At 42.1% G+C, this 15,477-nt stretch overlaps 2 long non-coding RNA genes across 2 annotated transcripts; one reads left to right on the forward strand and one right to left on the reverse strand.

Moving 5' to 3' along the window:
* Window positions 1–2,559: 2,559 nt before the first annotated feature.
* LOC116076097 lies at window positions 2,560–6,786 on the forward strand. Its single transcript, XR_004112811.1, has 3 exons — window positions 2,560–2,634; window positions 5,459–5,613; window positions 6,606–6,786. It is a non-coding gene; the product is annotated as an uncharacterized LOC116076097 (long non-coding RNA).
* Window positions 5,201–8,831, reverse strand: LOC116076098. Its single transcript, XR_004112812.1, has 2 exons — window positions 8,702–8,831; window positions 5,201–7,638 (listed from the first exon to the last, which is right to left on the reverse strand). It is a non-coding gene; the product is annotated as an uncharacterized LOC116076098 (long non-coding RNA).
* Window positions 8,832–15,477: the final 6,646 nt, after the last annotated feature.

Consider the following 15,477-nt stretch of genomic DNA (forward strand, 5'->3'; position numbering starts at 1 on the left):
GAAAGGTTTCCATGGTTGAATAATATTATGTATCTCTGTGTATCTGCTCCTGCTCCTTCAGCAGGATTCACTGAGGACGACTGACGGAAGAGCAGAAGAGCGCTTTGGTTGAAAAGTTGTACTTTACCCAAAGTCTCTTCCAAGTAACAATCAGGAAGCAGTAAAAGTAAAGCTTAATGGAGCTGGAGTTGAAGCTTAGTGGGAAAATGCTGCCCCATATATACAAAGCCCTGTGTTTGATCCCTGTCAGTCGAGAAGTTAAAACTTATAAAAAGGGAAGTTAGTAGATACATTTAAATGTTGCCTGGCTTGCCCTGAGGCACTAGTAATCCCAGCTGTTGAGAGAGCTCAAGGCAGGAGGGTCTAAAAGTCAACTCCATCTTCTGCCACACAGGAAGCTGGAGCACAGCCCGAGTTACAGGTCTCAAAAAACAAAAGAAGGCTGGAGAGAGAGCTCACAGGTTAAGTGCCCCTCTGACCTCCATGGGTTCTCAGTGGCTCAAGTGTACCTATATGTACACACACATTACACACAAATATCCATGCACACTCATGCGGTGATAATAATGATGAAGTTTAAAAGCTCACATGCACTGTATGTACATACATATTTGCACATATCCTGTCCATACTCACACAATATATAATAAAAATAAAGTTTAAAAGCTCATGTGCCCATGTATGCACATATCCATCATACATACACATCCATGTACACTTATACAATGATAATAATAAAGTTTTAAAAAGCCAATTCAACTAACCCAAGAGCTAATGTTTCATGGCCATACTGTTCCTTAAACATCAGTCCCTTAGGGCTTTGCCCTCCACAGTCCCTCTGATCAGATTGATCTTCTCTCTGTGGAGAGGCACCTGACTTATTCTCTCACCTTTCAGGTGTGTTGTCTTCTCTGACTGACTACACTATTTAAGAAAACCTTCCTTTTCTCTTCAGTCGAGCCTCTTCCTTTTTTATCTCTTTTGTTAGTTTTTTCACAGTTATTATAACTCTCTAGCAATATAACCTCTGTGTTCTATAAGAAGCTTATTCTTGATCTATTGTAATTAAGACATCAGTGTCTGAGGGCATACGCACATATTATTATTTTTTCTGGGGTGGGAATTGAACCCAGCACTTGGGAAAATTCTCTATCATTGATCGACCCCAACCTTCCTCCAGCCAAAGGTATTGTTTTATTTGACTTCTGATGTATGCACAGATGGAGACCATGGCCTGATGCAAAGCTGGCACAGGACAAATTGTGGTTGAATGAACTGTGACAGCGGAGAAAAGCAAGGATTCTCAGGGCAGGAGGCCTGTCAGTGATGTGGGGTATCCATCAGAAAATGAGTTCCACTCAGACATGAGTTCCAGCCAATGGAACTCATTTATTAGCCAGCCAGAGACTACACTGTTTAGGATCCAGGGTACCTCTGAGCCTTTCTCAGGGTGAGCTTTTAGACACAAAAGCCACATCCTGGTTTGATACACCTCAGCTAGCAAGAACAGTTAGAATCAGAACCACAGAAACCAAAATGCAATGTTACTACATGAAGAGACTTTCCCAGAACTATGGATGTTGATGGACTAGGTCTTTGTTCTTGCATTGGTAGGTGTACTGCCTGCAGGTTGGACTATCAGAGGGGATAGCCTGAAGGTGGCTTCCATCATGATGTCTGCTGTGCTCAGGTCCAGGGGCCTGTTACGGTGTCACGACCTAACTCTGTAAAGTGACTTTGCCAAAACCCACTCACCACCGCTTAGGCCAGGCTAGCTGGCCCTGGGGCTGACATGGAATCTCTTGCCTCCATCTCCCATCTCTTTGTAGGAGAGCTGGGGTCACAGATACATGGCTCCTGCATTGAGCATTTATATTGGGCACTCAGCTTTTGCCAAGCAGATTGGCTGTGTATCAAAAAATAAGATGGGTGGCTCTTGAGAACTGATACAGCGACCTCCAGCCTTTACACACAGGTACAGGTCAGCCCACATACAGGTGTGTACATACAGGAACACACACATACATTCACATTCACACAACACATACACCTCACACACATTCACACCTTATATACACTTACACATAGACACACCTTTCACACCATACACACCTCACACACACTCACACACATTCACACATAGACACATACCCTACACAGACATTCACACATAGACACACACCTCACGTGTATGTGTGTGTGTGTATGTGTGTGTGTGTGTGTGTGTGTATGTGATAACCTGGAGAAAAAAAGAGTCATCGGTATTGTTCTCCATCACAGCAAATGGAGAAATCCTTAAGAGTTAAGACCCGGGAAAGAAACTTCTGGAACAATCTAGAAATCTGTTGGTTCTTGCATGCAACTCTGATTGGCACTGGCCCTTGAAAGAGAAGTTGGTTTCATCCAAATGAAAGTCCTATGGAGTGAGTGTTATCTGCTATTTATTTGCATTGGTCCCCATGCAGAGTTAGTTTCAGTAACTATTATGTATTATTATGTATAACCAAGGCCACACAGGAAGTGAGAGTCCCAGGCAAAATGCTGACTTAGCTGGATCCGCTCCTGACCCCACATGGAAGTGGCGCTTCAAGAGGCAACTCGAGATTATCCCGGAGCACCTGCTTCTCCCTTCAGGTAGCTTGCTGCGGATGGTCCAGACCTCGAACAAACCAGGTGCCATGCACATGCCTGGTGGCTGGATAGAGCATTAGGTGCTCTTCAGGGGACCGAGTTGGGTAGAAAAGAGGACAGGAAGTCAGGATAGCGAAGTGAGAATCTGAGAAAAAGTGTTTGTGCTGAGATGGGAAATTGTTGAGGTCGAGATGCCTGGAGCCTGCCTGGAGCTTTGTTTAGTTGTACGGTTTCTGCCGCCGCCCCTCATTTCTCTTTTTGTCTTGTTTCGCTGTAAGTCACGAGCCAGTATGTTGTTTGCATGAACTAATTATCTGTGTGCTTCCATCTGAATCAATCTGAAGATTATAAACGAGTTGAGTAACAAATTGGAGAGTTAAATCAATGGAAAGGACGCTGAGATTCTTCTCCATTACCAATGTTGGTCTAATGAGGATTTACATCAACTTCAAAAACCTTCCGTTTATTTCAGTATTAAATTTTATAAAGGCCTTCGTATGTTGTGGCAGTTAGTGTTGATAAGTGGAAGATGCCCTCCCTGACAACACTGAGAACATTGCCCATAAAACAAGGGAACCATTGCAAAATCAAAATAACCTCCTATTTCTCCCCCAAACCATCATCTTGATAATTCTATAACATGAAACAGTTAAAATCTTTGAGTTATAATAAATAAGAGGATCTGGGCTCGATGGAAATGTCTATAATCTTGGCACTTAGGAAACTGAGTCATGAGGATTGTTGATTCAAGCCTAGCCTGGGCTAGAGAGTGATTTCAGGGCTAACCTGAGCTATCTAGCTATCTAGACTCCCTCTCTAAGCAAAAACACCTCCCTGACTTTAAAATGACGGGATCACAAGGGGGGATCACACCACACCTGGCTCAATTTTCCTTTCATTCTTGGACATGCTTTTGGTTTTACAGTTCAACACAATCTCTACCCCACCCCACCCCACCCCAATGTATGCATGTGTGTGTGCACATGTATGTGCACATTGTGTGTGCGTGTGTGTGTGTGTGTGTGTGTGTGTGTGTGTGTGTGTAGGGGTAGTGGAGGGGAGGGCCAAGGGGAGGGCCAAGGGGAGGCCAGGCATTGTCTTCAAGTTGAAAATGCTAGGATAGTTGATTCATTGTATGGGGATGCTCCTATGTAAAATGTTTTGAGTCAGAGAGCCTTAGATTCAGAGGCAGGGTTTGGTGCTTCTCAAGCTGCTCTATACAGGTCACTAAGAGTCATCTATTGTAGTTTTGTTTATCTTCAAAATGCCCCACTTAGGTCTTTTGGAGTTTTCTGTATCCATATGAGCCACAATACATATTTCCCTTTCCTGAATTTTCACAGTGAAGCATTGACTTAAAAATACTTGTGTGTGTGTTTGATTTTGCTTGTACTTGGAGGATAGACTCTCTGCCTTACCTGCCTCCCCATTCCACATAACTTGGCATGGTATAGATGCTCAATGAATATTTGTTAATTGCATTAAAATGGGTGAATGAGAGCATACCTTCGAGCAAAAGTCATGCCATGTTTTACCGTCACAATTACAGAAGAATGTACTTTTCTGACTTCTAAAATGAAAATTTATAACATAGAAACTATAATGGACAGCATGGATGTGGTAGGTTTGAATGCAAAGCTCTTTGGCTTTTGTAACAGATGTAATTGGCTGTGTTAGGAACTTTAGCTTCTGATTCTTCATCATTAATCAAATATTCCATCTGCTGGTGCAAGCTCTGGGGTCATAACCTTGAACAAGGGTGTCTGTGCTCTTTATTAGCTTATAATTAGAGAGGGATCAAAATCTTGCAGTATTTGATCATGTCATGATCCATGTTGTGAAGAGGTGAGATGGGATGCAGCAGAGAGAGGGGCACTGTAGTTTTAGGAGAAGACTCTGAACAGTTTCTGTAAACAGTCAATAAGATTCCTCCCCTCTCACAGGCTCTGCCCTACAGGAAGAGCTCCAGGCAATTAGCAACCGTTGAGAGAGGGAGAGTGAGTCTTCCTCGGTATGAACCCCTTAGTTGGTAGCAAATGGTCAGCTTAGACACACGAGTGACGAAAAAATGGACCCAGCAGGTTGTGTGTGTATGTGTGTGTGGGTACCTCTAAACAGATATATATGTCAATCTGTTCCTATATTAGACACATATATTGTAACATTAACAGTGAAAAAAACTTCATTGGGAAGTTGAGAGGGATTGGGGTTGGGGGACGGCATGGGAGAGGGCTTGAAGAGAGAAGAGGGAGGGAGAAGTAGTTTAAATACAATATACATATATGAAATTTTAAAATAAGTTGAGTTTTTAAGAGGCTAAAAAGAATAACATACATGGAGTGTGGTGTGGCTGGTAGCTTGCTTGCCTAGCATCTGTCAGTCCCAGAGGCTTCAATCTCCAGCACTATGGGGAAACCAAAACCCAACCAAACAAAAACTCAGAGGGTACAGAACACAACTAGTGCCCAGGATGGTGTGGGTGATGTTAAGAGGTGAGGTAGAAGCCATGGACATATCAAGTTCAAATACAGGAGGACAAGGTCAAAGACAAGCACAGCCAGGAGATTTGGTCTAATAGGCCTTGCTTGAATGACAAGGAGAATGTTTATTTAGCTGTAGAGGAGAGAATCCCAGTCTCAAGCAAACGGGAAGTCTCTCCTAGACGCTGGTGAGCAAGCAGTACAATACAGGCACGAGGAGATCCAAGCAGATCAGAGAACAGGATTCCAGATTCTTCCTCCACCATCTCTGCAAAAATCTTGATTTAGCTGGTTCAACTTGCAGACGCCTGTCAACTAGTCTCTGATTCTGGCTTCCCTTGCTCTAGAATGGAGTCAACAACCCTTGCTACAGTGTATTCATGGAACTCTGGGTTGGCTCTCTCCTTAATCTCCAACTTTCAAGGAGTTCCTTATCATTAATTCGAAAAGTATTTGTTGGGGTCTACACAGAGGATGAGTCGCAGGTCTGTCTCCGCCTGTGGTAAGTTCTAAGCAAAGCAAGGCAAATGGCATAACAAGAGTATGGCTTGGGGGTGGGGGTGGGGGTGGGGATGAGATTTGAGTGGATGTCTTTCCTCCAAACATGAAATCTGAGAATCGATGTGATGTGGGGAGAGTTTTTGAAAGCCAAGGGAAGATGGAGGGCAGGAAAGGGAGTTTGTGTTTAATAACTGGAGAGGTGGCCAGTGTGGCAGGAACCCATCAGGCAAAAGGGGGGAAATGGTTAGATTCTTAACATACCTCACAGAATTTGCTACTTACAGAATGGAGACAAGAGCAAAAATTACTTCAATTGTTTTGACCTGAGAGCAGCCAGAGGAATGACATTACTGTTGGTAGAGAAGGGGAAGGCAGCCAGAATAAGTAGCTTGAAGTGAGTGACACACCTTCAACCTGTCCTGTTTCAGATGTCTTTTCGACCGCTGTGTAGTAGGGCTGGCCCACTTAGTAGGTAAACAATTGGATGTATAATTTGGGAACTTAGAAAGCATCTAAGATACACATTTTAGAATTGTTAGCATTACAGGTGATATTGTCAACCACATGCTCAGATAAGATCATGAAAGGAAAATAGGTCAAGAAAGACAAACTTCATGATACTCCAGTGGTTAGGTGTGGAATTTGTAACAAGGAAACAATCAGATGGGTGTGGTGGTATATACTCGTAACCCCAGCTATTTGGGACTCTGAGGCAGGAGGATTGCCAGGAGTTGGAGGTCAGGCTGGACTAATGTTATATGCTGAGTTCCAGACCAGTCTGGGATATAGAGTGAGATGCAGTGACAATGCCTAAAACCCAATGTACAATGGAGGGCTAACCTGGGGGACAGCATGCAGGGGAGGGACATCCAGTACCACAGCAGCGTGGGCAGAGGCATGGAGGCCGCTGAGGGGTGTGGTTGATGTTGGCTTGGGAGTGTTTCACAGGTCTTTTCTGATTACTCATTGTTTATTATTTTTTTTTTTTTTCAGAAAAACACTTAGACCCCGAGAGCTAAGAAGGGCAATGGAAAGGGCACTGGGAACCTGAAGAAAAGCAAGAACACCGTATAAAAGAGGTAGCTTGAAAGGAGGGATGAAGACAAAGGAGACCATCTAAAATTTCCATTTGTACTACCACAGTAGCCTCAGCTCTCAAAGGTGTCTCTCTCAAGTCTCCCCATGACTCTGTTTTCTATGACGGGTCAGGCCCTACCCACATTTCTGTCTTTGCGTCATTGGTATGGGCATGTCTCTATAGCGCAGCGCTGAGAGGTGGGCATGCTGTATCAGACTCTTACAACTTGAACCTTGGTTTCAGGACTTCGTGCGTCTTCTGGCCTGGCAAGGTTATTTAATTTTTCTGCCCCACTTTGCTCATCTGCAAATGAGAACTAGTAATTTGCTTACTTGCTGTGGGTGTCCTGGAGATCATGTAAGATGATGTATGTGAAGCAAATAGTAATTATTAGTTATTTTTATTACCGTTACCCTCTTCATCCTCTACGAGGACATATGTTTCCCAAGGGAGAGGCCTATTAAATTCATCTTGCAGGTCTCGTGATTTCTTGCATACAGTAGGTATTTAATAATTTGTTTTGAGGAACAGGATCCAGATTCAAACAGTTCTCAGTGTACTGCAAGTGGCTGGCCAATTTCTTGGAAAATCACCTCTTCTTGAAAAGCTGGGAACTCGGCACACTCCCTCTGAAGGCACTGTCAAGTGTCGGGTAGGTGGTTTGAATGCTCCACTACTCTAAAAATAAACTCACGGTGTATTTTTTCGAAAGCATATTCTACACACCCAAATGTCACTTTTTTTTTTTTTTTTTTGATCATGGCACTAGCTAGATTGGATCACATGGTTCTAAGATTTCTCCAGGGAGCTTGAGTTTATGAAGCTGGCAGGGGACCTGGATGCATGAGAAGAGTCACGGTTGTGGAAGTCGGAAGATTGGAGTCCTCAACAGGGCCCACTGAGAAATCCATCATGCTGGGTCCTTCTGTATCACATTCTGGTGACTTACTTTTTCAATGCCGTGATCAAACAGAGACACAGAAAAAAATTAGTGAGGCAACTCATTTCTATCATTATTTTAGAAAGGCCTTATGAATGAACTGGGCCTTTGTTAAGTAGAATTGCTTTAAAAATAGTAAAGACTAGGGTTGCACTTCAGTGGTAGAGCAGGTTTAAGACATAGAGTTCAAGCCGGGTGGTGGTGGCGCACCTTTAATCCCAGCACTTGGGAGGCAGAGGCAGGCGGATTTCTGAGTTCGAGGCCAGCCTGGTCTACAGAGTGAGTTCCAGGACAGCCAGGGCTACACAGAGAAACCCTGTCTCAAAAAACCAAAAAAAAAAAAAAAAGACATAGAGTTCACCTGGGCAGTGGTGGCTTATGCCTTTGATCCCTGCTTGAGTGGCTGAGGCAGGCTGGTCTCTTGAATTTGAGGCTAGCCTAGGCTACAAAGCAAGTTCCAGGACAGCCTAGGCTACATAGAGAAACCCTGTCTCAAAACAAAACAAAACAATCAAAATCAAACCAAACCAACCAAATAAACACCACCACCACCATGGTGCATTGTCTTTCAATGGGTACAAGCTGATACAGACTGTAGAAGACTGTAGAAGCTAACTTAGGTTTGACAGATCATCCCTTTGGAACAGTATTTCCTTTTGTGGAGACAGCTGAGCTGACTGTGTTATTAATAACCACTGTGATGATAAAACACAGTGAATCAGAGAAATTAATAGCGGAGTTAGGCTTGACCATGGACACGTAGGACACATGAACTCACTCTAAGGGAAGCTGTAATAATTACGTATAAATATCTGAATAATAACCACACTCCCCAAATTATATGTAAATTATACCCCTTTCAAGAAACAGTTTACACACCCATTATCAACCAAGCCAAGGAACATGTAGCGGTGGAGACGTAATATCTCCACAAAATATTTCCAGAATATGAGAGAGAGAGAGGAGGAGGGAAGAAGGGAAGGGAGGGAGGGAAAGAAGGAGAGAGAGAGAGAGAGAGAGAGAGAGAGAGAGAGAGAGAGAGAGAGAGAGAGAGAACTTTCCTTTACTCACATTCAGTTGTGAAATTCATTCTATCACAGAAATAAAATATCTCAGAGGCACTGGCTCCTGCTCCTTCAGTAAACTAACCTATATTTAGAAACAGTTTTGTGGCTTCCAGCTAGATGTATTTCCTTCAGAAAAGGACTTCTCACAGCCCAGCCTAAGTGACAGAGCAGTGGCTGTTTCTAAGGAACATTTAAGGAATTTGTGATGTCACCTCGTGTGTGCCAATCCCTCAATTAAGAGAGGACCAGAGGACATGGTAATCCCGCACAAACGAAGGGCATATATCCAACGCTCACCTCGTGCTGGGTCGCACTTTGCAGCGACCACAGTGGGTGTCTAGAAAGTAAAAGGGAGTGTTCTGTTTTATGTAACTTGACTTTGGAAGCTCTGATGACAAGGAGCTCCTCTCTAAAGCTCCCCTTAGGAACCAGCACGGAAAACCAGCTGTTAGCCGTCCGCCCCCGCCCCCACGCCAGGCACTTCTGCCTGTGGTTCCCCCTTTGTTTTTAAATGATTTTATTTTTGGTAAAAGTTAGGCTTCCCGAGCTCTAAAATACATGGAAACCTCCAGCTGTCTATTCGAACGTTGGAAGCTGCTCTAACATTTAAAAAAAAAAAAAATCGTGATTAAATTGGTGCATCATATGCGATAACGCCGAGGAATGTTATTTTATTAAAGTTGGCACCAGAATCCTTCTCGAATGGGAAATGTATTTACTTTGAAAAATACCCCGAGAGTTTGGAGAGCAGAAGAGAGCTCCTGAGGGTTTGGGGTGTGGGTGGAATGTTTCTGAGACAAAGGCAGCGATTTGGCAGGAACTTCCAAGTGTGGGGCTGGGGAGGAGAAGGGGGCTGAGCCAATGGGAGGACGGCCGGCCCGCAGCCCTTCAGTCCCACTGTCCTCCTCCACCCTCCGGTGACCCAACTCCCAAAATATTTGGTGCAAGTCAGTTGTTTTGCTGTTGTTAGAGAGCCTAGGGGCAGGCCTGTGGATCAGCTGAGTGGATCCGAGGTGAGATGGGTAGACCAGAGTGGAGACAGCCCCAGGGTAGAGATCAGCTGTGAGGGACAGATCAGAGAGGGTGGGGTCCTAGATCTGAATTCCAGGGCTTTTCTGAAACGGATGGGACTGGAGAGGTTCTTGGTTAAAGCATCCACTTTCTGGACTGAGTCACTGCTGTGTGTGTGGGCGGGAAGCTTCCTGGTATAGAGTCACATGTTGCCTGACTGTGAGGGACATGGAAAAGACTCCACAAACACCAGACGTCAGAGCTGTTTTTACAGTCTTTGAACTTGGTCAGACTCCAATGTGTGAATGTCAGAAGGTGGATGGTAAAAGTCTTCAGCGGGATAACGAGGAAGACGAAGGAACTTTAAGATTCTAAATAGGTGTCTTGTAAACACCCAAGGACACCAAATTTTCTAAACGAATTGGAAATCTTTGAGAGTGAGGTGTAATGACTCGTAATGTTTCCCAGAGGATTCTTGAAAATCAGGGAAGCTAGGGCGAGAGTGAAGGTGAGTCCCCATACTAGACTTTTCAGGTATTCGTATCTATGCTAGGACCAAATCTAGTGGACCATAGTGTAAACTAATGGATGATGGGGATATATATATATATATATATATATATGTATATACATATATATATGTGTGTGTGTGTATATATATATATATATCTCACACCAAATCCAAAAGGGAAATCTTTTTTTTTAATTTCTGGAACTTTTCTTTTAAATTTGCCAGTGTTCCTGGATTTTTTCTCATATAATATATACAGCCTAAAGTTAATAATTTAATATTTATAAAAATCTGACTGTATAAAGCAAGGCTTCCAATAGACATAGTGGTTCACACATAATCCATGGGAGGCAGAGGCAAGAGAATCAGGAGCTGATGGTCATCACAGGCTACATAGACTAACCTGATCTATATATTAAAAGTAATTAATTAATTAGTTAAATCCAGGCTCTTATAATAAAGTAGACAAATAGCATCATCCAAAAAAAAAAAAAGCCAATAAAATAGAAAATAAATCTCACAGCTCCAAAACACTGGATCTGTAGTCATCCCAAAGTACCTTCTTTAATTATCCAAAATCTGGTACAAAAATATTCCTATTTGTTCTTGTTTTATATGCATTTATCCATACATTCCCTGCTCATAATAATATGCTCAGATAACTGAAATTTTGCTAAATCACATCAGTAGATATAACTACTGAATTGACTTTTTTTCTCAATTTGGGAAGTAAAGTCATCCTGTTAAAAACCCATTAATACAATCTAACAATGCTATTAACCTAAGACAAACACTGAACATCAAAACATCCCTCCATCCACATTAGAATTGAGCTCTGGTGGGGTACCATTTAATTGAATCTTTAGATTGACTCTGAGTGAGGATAAGCTACGACTGAACCCTTTTCTTGCAAAGCATCCTGATGGATATAGTGCGATCATCATTTACATGATCCAAGATTAGGCTGATAATAAAAGGGAGTTAGACTGAAATACCAGCCTAGACGCCTTCAGCTTGTGTTTCCCTCAGAAAACAACACACGGCTGGATTCCTGGTAGCCTGTGAGGATTCTGGTAATCCCTATGGATCAGATGTGGAATGAAATTCATTAACTGATTCAACAAATATTTACTGAACTCTGCTTCCATGCCAGGCTGTATCACACAGCTCGGGAAGCCATAGTGAGAAATGGTAAACTGTTTCCCCTAGCCTCATATGGCAATGGCTGGCAGACAGAGTACATACCGGCTTTTTGTTTGTTTTTATTTTTAATCCTGAACTGGATCTCTTCATCATTTCAAATGGTAATAACTTTTCGAAAGAAAAAGCAAAAGGTAACACACAGGTAGGAAATTATAAATAAATAAAGGAAGTCTTGCAGGAAACTAAAACAAAAACTTTAGGTCAGAGAATTCCAGCCTTAAGAAAAGTCTATCACACTTTCCTATTGGTGAGATATATATATATATATATATATGTATGTATGTATATATATATATGTATATAATATAATCAACCATATATATGTATATATATCAGATAGCAACCAGAAAGCCTTTCATTCTAAATGTACATACATATGTATAATTTTTAATACAAAAAGGCAAGAATATTAGTTGTCTGTCTCCACATAACAAGTTATTAGAAAATTTAATGGATTAAAAGTGATAATGAACATTTTTTATTCCTCACCATTTCTGTGAGGACTGAGTAGCAACTTGGCTGGCTGATTCTGTTGGGAGTCTGCTACAGGCCACAATCAATATATTGACCAGGGCTAAAATGATCTGCAAGCTTTATGGGTAGGGGTGGGGGGACCAGCCTCCAATATTTGTACCCCGGCCTATTGGCATATATCTCACAACCAATGAGGTTGTGGTGGGAAGGCTTGGTTCTTTACCATGTGTACCCCTCCTAACAGTTACATGAGCATGTAACCTAGGATACAAAACGGAAGTTGATATGTGTCTTGTCATCTGACTTTGAAAATAACACAATTATCTCTTCCTAATGAAGGGAAGGGGACCCCAGGACACAGACAAGCTCAACACAGGGGGATCACCAGGAATCATCTTGCCACTCATCACTCTTGGGGCCTTTTCCTATGGTTGCGTTGCTTTGACCAGCCTGCGTGTGATGGGTTTTGTTTTATCTTATTATATTGTATTTTATCATGTTAAAAAAAATAGAACAGAAAAAGTCACTGTTAGTGAACTTTGAGTCTATTAGTAGTGTTCATTAAAAGTATTTTGAAAATTATAAGATGATCACAGTGGGAAATGGAACTAACATTTTAAAAAAAAAACTTAAATGTTTAAGGCTTGGTCAGTCTCCTTCTGGTAGTATGCTAGGCAGAGATGGTGGCACGTTGGGAGAGGTCAGGTCATCAGGGTCATGCCCTTGAAGTGTACTTTAGATCGTTGTCTCTATTCCTGCATGCTTCCCAAACACCACAAGGTGAGCGATTCTGCTCTACTGCATTTCTCATTGTGTCACCCCCTCCCCCTTACTGCAGTCCCAGAAATGATGTCAAGACCATGAACTAAAATCTCTGAAGTCATCAGCTGAAGTAAGTCACCCCACCTTTGGTTGACGTGGTTGGGTACGTTGTGATGGAAAGTGAATGCCATTTCGGCAGACTAGGATGGGCGATGGGCACCGTGATACTGGGCAGTGCTAATGAGTAAAATATCACGTTTGTTTCATAAGCTTATAAACATCTGTCTGGGCATGGCATGAGATCATTGAAAGATGGATGAAAGGAGAAACATCAATAACAACCCCCCAAACCAACAGGCTGATCCCCCAGCCAGGGACTGGATTAGGGAGAGAGGATGATGGGAGAGAGACAGGAACTGTGAGCAGCCTGCTGTGGTGTTGCTGCTGTGGTATTGTGAGACTGCAATCCCCTGAGGGATGAAGGATGAAGGACCAGGTCAAGGCCATCAAGGGAATTCTAGGCTAGCTTGGACTACAAAACATTCTGTCTCAAAAATCAAGCAATTGACAAACATGAGACAATGTAAAACAAAACAACTCAAATTGGAGATATACTAGAAGAAGGTGCAGCTGAGATACCCAGAGAGTAGGCAGTAAAAATGTGGGAAGGTGGCCTAAGGCAAGAGACAATGCAAGAAGACCACTAGACAAGACGAGCAGAGAAAAGTTAAACAAAAGGAAAACACACAAACAACCATAACAAAAACCCAAACACCACCACCCACAGAAGAGAAAAAGAACAGGTTAATCTTTCTTCCCATGTGAATTCTCCAGTGGGGGTCGCTCCCCTAGAGCAGGCTGGGGTTGATTGCTTCATTGTTAATGTCCTCCCTGTATTTTCCAAGCTTCTCGGGAGTTTCCCCTTAAATGACTGGTTCTCCGAATCCTGATTTCAGTTTGTGGCTCAGTCCGGGTGGCTGCGTTTCTGGAAAGGATTGTCGAATGACTATTTTTTGATCCAGCTTTCTTTCTTTCCATACACAGTATCTCGTTGAAAAGCTTTCTAAAGTCCTGATAAAAACTATAATTTCTCTTAAAGGCGAAACACAGACCCACAAGCCAATGACTTTCTGAGTAATTTTGGCTGTGGGGAAAGTTATTACCATATTTGGATTTACTACTTCTTGCTTTTTTTTTTTTTCCCTTCCTTTTTGTAGATTGGTGAAGTTCATTATGAATTCACATTTCAGGTTCCCGCTTCAAGTCCTGCGTCTGCAGTTGGGATACAATTTTGGTGGCAGAAGTCATAGCTACATAGCCATAGCCAGTGCTGCTATTAGGACAGGATTTTATTTCTTTACAGTTTGGGGGACTGAAGTCAGGCCTCAGGCACAGTGTCAGTTCTGTTTCTCACCGATTGTACATGAGACTGTTGCATAATCTGTGCTGTTTGTAACTGGAACCTACAGTTTCCTGGGAGATTTGGATTAGCATTTCTCACATATAGAAACACTGAGAGTAAAGCGATCCTAATTTGCAGCATGCTTTGGGTGTCTTGCCTGAAGTATAAGCTAATTTATAAAAGTAAATATAGCTAAAGCAACTTACCCAGTAGGTACCATTGTTCTTGGTCCATTTTCTGGATTCATCTCCTTATCTGGTCATTAAAAAAAAAAAAAAAAAGAAAAACTATTTAAGTTAATTTGTTTTTCAAACAGGTTATAAGTGGGTGGCAAGCACTTTTACCCACTAGGCCAGTGGTTCTCAACCTTCCTGATGCTACGACTCTTTAATACAGTCCCTCATGTGGTAGTGACCCCCAACCATAACATTATTATTATTATTTTTATTATTATTATTTTTTGTTTTTTTTTTTCGAGACAGGGTTTCTCTGTGTAGCCTTGGCTGTCCTGGAACTCACTCTGTAGACCAGGCTGGCCTCGAACTCAGAAATCCACCTGCCTCTGCCTCCCAAGTGCTGGGATTAAAGGTGTGTGCCACCACTTCCTGGCCCATAACATTATTTTTATTGCTGCTTCATAACTCTAATTTTGCTGCTGTTAGGAATCATAAAGTAAATGTCTGATGGATTTAGGCAACCCCTGTGAAAGGGCCATTGGACCCACGAAGGGGTCTCAACCCACAGGCTGAGAGCTAGGTTTTAGATTGTGACTGGTACCTCTCATTTGAAGGCATTTGGCTACTAGGTTTTGTTTGGTTTAATATTTGTACTTCTCACCATTGTCTTCCTCTGGAACTTTAGTTAGATACATTTTGCTTCATCAGTCTGTCTCACATGCTTTTTAATTTTTTTTTTGAAAAAGCTATCTTTATAAGAGTAATATCACATAAACTCACAGAGATGGCAGCAGCTGGGAAAGGAATACACAGGTCTGTACCAGGTCCTTTGCATGGTTACCATTGCTTCTGGTTTAGTGTTTTTCTGGGATTTCCTTAGCATACAAACCGTGGGTTTCTGTTTCTTGTGCCTTCTCTTGGGCTCTTTTTCTTCTGATTGTGTTTTTTTTTCTGTCCAATTCCAATATGTTCCTGTTGTTTTATTTTACTATATTTTATCATTAAAAAAGAACTCTAACGAGAGAAAAGAGTGTAAAGGACTGTGGCTGTATCAATGTATTTCCATATATTCTTCAATTAGATAAATATAATAAATTGTTCAAATGTTAAGTTTCATTTAGTTTATACTTCTGAGTATTTTGCCTTCACGTATGGGCACCACATGTGCCCAGCACTTGAGGGAGTCAGGAAAGGGCATTGAATCTTCTAGAACTGGAGTTATGAAGGATTGTAAGCCACCA

The sequence above is a fragment of the Mastomys coucha genome, unplaced genomic scaffold (assembly GCF_008632895.1).
Source record: "Mastomys coucha isolate ucsf_1 unplaced genomic scaffold, UCSF_Mcou_1 pScaffold4, whole genome shotgun sequence".
Taxonomy (NCBI): domain Eukaryota; kingdom Metazoa; phylum Chordata; class Mammalia; order Rodentia; family Muridae; genus Mastomys; species Mastomys coucha.